This window comes from Rattus rattus, chromosome 6, assembly GCF_011064425.1.
Source record: "Rattus rattus isolate New Zealand chromosome 6, Rrattus_CSIRO_v1, whole genome shotgun sequence".
Taxonomy (NCBI): Eukaryota; Metazoa; Chordata; class Mammalia; order Rodentia; family Muridae; genus Rattus; species Rattus rattus.
This window is the reverse complement of record NC_046159.1, coordinates 109,835,610-109,840,767: the sequence shown is the minus strand read 5'-3', so window position 1 is coordinate 109,840,767 and position 5,158 is coordinate 109,835,610.

Sequence of the window (5,158 nt, the reverse complement as noted above, 5' to 3'; positions counted from 1 at the left end):
GCTGTCCTACATCAATTTTCCATTCGGGCAACTAGAAGAAAAGTAGAAGGGACCGAACTATAAACTATGGGCCTGCCTTGTGGAAGAGACTTGAAACCCCTGAACCGCACAAAGCCTCCAGTTCCCTCACATGACCTACATTAGGGTTGAACCCTCCGGTCTAAATTAGGTAGAACGACATCAGGTACGGGTTCATAGGAATGGTGTTATTTTATCCCAAATCCCAACCTTAGTGTTTTGTTTGTTTGCTTGCTTGCTTTTTCTTCAATTACAGTGGGTTGAAATTCATTTAGGGTGGAGCAGGGAGCTAGGAGAGAGCACTCAACATCAGAGTGGAGGGGCACTAAGAAGGCTGGCCCATCCTCCATCTTTAACTGGAGGAACTGGATACTGATGCCCAGTCTCCGTTAGGGAGAACTCAGCAAGCACTTAGCAATGTGTGGGGCTTCCTCCGCCTGGAACAGCTTGAGGGCGGGGCGCGCGGGGCCGCGCAGGGCGGCTCCGCTACATGGGTGGTCCCCACCCATGTGACCTGGGAACCTAGGAACCTAGGAGAGCGTCCGGTGGTCTTCTTAGGGACCCCTGCAGCTAGGGCCTTGGATTGAGGGGGTCTTTGGCTTGGCCCAGGAGACTTAAAGAGAATCCTTCAGGTTTAGGAAACAAAAGCGTAGCGTGTGCCTCCCGCCCCCAGGGTTTCCTCTGCCAGCCTTCTGCGCAGGCGAGGGCTCCTTTCCAGCAGCCGCCTGGGGCCCTGGCCAATGTTTAGCTCCCAACTTGAAACAACTGAAAGAAGAAATAAAATCATCACTAATGTAAAATTAAGAGCGAAGGGAGAAGAGTTGAGGTGGGGAGCACACTTTCATAGCAAGGTGCCTTTCTCTCACAGTGCCCCAAACATGCGTTTTATCAGTTTCTTTCAATAACATGGACAAGAGTATGAATCTTGAGTTAGGGATTGGGGTGGTCAAAACTGCGGCTTTGAGTAGCTCACCAGAGTGGGTTCCGCTTGGTCTCCAATTTCTGCCAGTACCCCGGACTTTAAAATTCAGTGAATAAATGTTGAGAAACACAGCTCAACGACTCAGGCTAAATACAAGTTTGTGGGTGCCCCCTCCCCCTGCCGCACTTGCCCCTTCGCCGCTAGATGTTTCCTTGTTCAAAAAACTCCCTCTCTCTCTCCCTCTCCCTCTCCCTCTCCCTCTCCCTCTCTCTCTCTCTCTCTCTCTCTCTCTCTCTCTCTCTCTCTCTCTCTCTCTCTCTCTCCCTCCGTCCCTCCCTCCCTCCCTCCTTCCCTCCCTCTCTCCATCCTTCCGGTTAAATTTCTACGAAGTCCAATTAACTTCAGTCAATCAGGACAGCTTAACATTAATCAGCTCAGAACAGCTGATTAAATAAAAAAGTAAGAATTTAAAACAACCCAAGGTGAGAATCCAACGGTGATGTTTCACTGCCCTCTGACGTCAAGCTATGAAGTCAGAAATAGCCTGCAAGGCCAGAAGTCAAGTGACAAGAAAAGTGCCACTAATTCACATCCTATAATTAAACAAATGGCTCCTTTGATCTTCCTCCTCCTCTTCTTCCTGTCCCCTCCCCCTCCCATTCTTCCCCCTTCCCTCTTCTCCTTCCCCCTTTCCATCCTTTTCTTCCTTTCTTCCTCCCTCGTGTTTGAAAAGGTTTCACTGAGTCAACATCATGCAGACTGGCCCAAAGCTCACCCGGATGCACCTGCTCTGCTTCCTACCAGTTTTCTTTTTCAGCAGATTACCAGACGGAGAGTGTCTTAAGGAGCATGCGGCTGTTATCGCAGCAGTCTAGAAGGGCTGGCAAAGGGGATTTTTCCAGCTTTTCCCAGAGACCGTGTGAGGTCCTTGCAAGACCCCCTTCCTCTTCAGAGCACACCACCCTAAGTTCTGCCAATTTCCTGACTCTCCCACCTTTTTGTATGGCCTGTGATTCTCCAGCATGGCTGACCCATTTTAAAATCCTTAACTTGTGGCCAGTCAGATGGCTCAGGGGAAAAAGGCACTTACTCCCAAGCCTTAGTTGGATCCCTAGATCCAAATGGTAGGAGGAAAGACGGTGCTTTCATAAGATAGCCCCTGACTGCCACACGCAAGCCAGAGAGTGCCTCTGTGTCTGTGTCACACAAAATAGAATAGTGATGTAGTGAAGCTAAAAGAAATCCTTAATAACCACATCTCAAAGGCCCTTTCACCATGAATGGCTTTATAGACATTCTAGAGGAGGGCAAAGCCTGCCCCTCCCCTTACCAGCCTCAGGCATGATGTAAGGTGAGGAAGACAGAATGTGATCAGAGTTGGCTGCCTGCGAGAACGAGGTAGAAATTCTCACCTGACATGGACTTGGAACTTGCCGGGAGTACACACCTAACCCTGACGGTTAGAATGCAGGCTTCATTATGTTTTAACTTGCCCTAGGCCAGACATGTTAACAGAAACAGGATCAGTCTCAGGAGGATCAGGGCGGGCTCAATGGTGAGCCTGTAGTCTCAGCTAGTTGAGAAGCAGATATAAGAGCACTTGAAGCCAGGAGTTCAAGTCTGAGCAACATAGTGAAACCTTCACAGTGGGGGTGAGGGGGGCAGGGGGAGTGGGCGGGGGAGGGGGAGGTATACAGCTTAGCTACTTCCACCAGAAGAGGTCTAGTGTGACACCCCCATTCTCTCCAGAGTGTGTTTATAGGAAGTGGATATTCAAATGGCTGTAGACAGAGCATTTAGAGGAAGGCGTAAAACAAGGGGGGACCCAGAGCCCAGGTTGGTGTTTAAGCTCGCAGCTGCTGTAGCTCAGTGGCCAGCAGGTGTGAGATCTTAGGATCAACCTTCGTCCCCATCCCCACCAAAATCCTCCAGACCTACAGTCTTCTCACTCCATGACAGGAACAGAGCCCAGAAAGTCCAAGAGTAGTTTTCGAACATCAGTGCTCAATTTAATAAGTGAAAGGCAACACAGCGATCAGAGGGTACGAATAGAAATCATTAGAGAAACATTACAATATGGAAAGCAACCAATTTGTATCTTCCACCACACACCGCAGTACATTCCAGAAGGGTGAAAGAGCTGAACACTTTAAAAGGTAAACCAGAAAAGAAAGAGAGAAGCAAATGCTATTTGTCCAGGCTCTAGGGAACTGGATGGATAGTGTTACAGGGCATCTGCCCCACACGATCCATCCTTCCATAGGGGTGAGTTTTGAAATGCCACATTTGTACCCTAAGATCTGGTAAACGCCAGAACCCACAGTGCTTTAAGCTCAGACACTGTTGCTTCCTGACCTTGGAGGCCACAAGTCTGAAAGTGAGGTTTGCCTGAGTCACGATCACCCAAAGCTTCTAAGGTAAGAAGCTTCTAGCCTCTTCGAGGTTCTGGTAGCCCTGGGCACTCCTTGGTTCAAGGTAGCTCCCCATCCTTCCATGACTGTCTTTCCTCCTCTGCCTCTGCCTGCATTCTGGTTTCTCTCTCCCTTCCAAGCACACCAGTTCTTGACGTAAGGCCCTGCCTTACTGTGGTAAGTCCTCATTACATCTGCCATGACCCTCTCCAAAAAGGGTCACATTCTGAGGGGGCGGAGGGTAGAGCACCTTGTTAGGGAGGACACACTTTAACCCATCTCAGATACGTACAAATACAAGTCAATTTCTTCTTCCCCTGGGACTTTGGCTTTGAGAATGAGATTCTAGTCTCAATGGGAAGTTGAAGGCTGGCCCTCTGACAGTTCAGGGACTAAATAGCAAAGATCATGTATTTCCTTCTTAGAGCAAAAGAGAATAAAGCTGAGTGAAGGTTAGGAGGGGAGGCAGAGAGTGAGGGCACCAGAGCAAGGAGGCCCGGAATAGCTTACCTTCAACCTGATTGTCTACCTTGGGCTCCTGGTGGTGCCCTGTGTGCTCACAGATGGCCCATTGCCCTTGCTCATGGAAGCTCAACTTGGTTCCTCTTACTTATAAATAAAAACTTGAAAAAACAAGAACAAACAAACAAACTACGGGAGAGACGGCTCAGCAGTTAAGAGCACTGGTTGCTCTTCCAGGGGATTCTGGTTCAATTCCTAGCACCCACATGACAGCTCCACTGTCTGTAACTCCATTTCTAGAGGACCTGGTACCTTCACACAGACACACAGGCAGGTGGAACATCAATGCATATAAAAATTAAATTTTTTTTAAAAAAAACAAAAACAAAACTAGAAACAAACGAGAGAGCTGCATTCCCTTTCAACAGGTGCTCCAGTACTTTTTCATGAACATCATGCAAAGACAACCAGAGCTTCTGCCCTGCAGCTGGGTAAGGTAAAAGGCTGATATGGGTCTCACGGAGCAGAAGCAAGGTGTCAACAGGGTTACAATCCCTCCTGGACTCTTGCTTGACTCCAGGGCAGTATCTGTCTCTAAAGGCTGTTCAGTTCCTGCAGGCCACCTGCATTCCTGGGCTGTAGCCGCTTCCTCTATACTGAGTCAGCAGTGGTGGGGTGGGTCCTTATATTCCTCTCTCTGGTTCTGCAGCTAAGAAACGTTTTCTGCTTGTGAAGACTCATGTACTTAGCCTGGGCCCATGTGCATAAGCTAGTCCATCCACCCTCAGGCATCTCAGCCACTGACCACACTCACAGAGAAGCCCCTATACCGTGTGAGGTGACGTGGTTGGTTGTGTGCACTGGGTATTTAGGATGTGGAAAACTTTAGGGTTAATTATTTTGTCAAACACACAAGTACAATAAAAGCATTTTAGTATTTGTCATAAGATAGAAGGCCAATGGCTTAACTCTCACGCACTGTTTCTTATGCTTGCAAAGCTGCTTTCCTTGATTGAACAGCTCTGTTTGAAGTTCTTTCTGAGGAACACAGGGTCAACATCGTCAGATTTCAGGGCCTTTATTTAGCAGCCTTGTCATAGCTGAAGTTTTAGAAAGACAGTAAATGAGGGCGTATTCCCAGAAGGCCTGATCAGAGCCAGGAAAAAAAAAAATGGGAAAACGTGGGATGAAATCTCTACCCCACTGTGTGAATAGTTCGTTGACTTGACACAGCATAGAATCCCTGGGAAAGAATTCTCAAAATGTCTAGGTTAGGCTGACCTGCAGGCACACCTGTGAGGGATTCCAATTGAATTGATCTGTGTGGGAAAACGCACCTGATGTG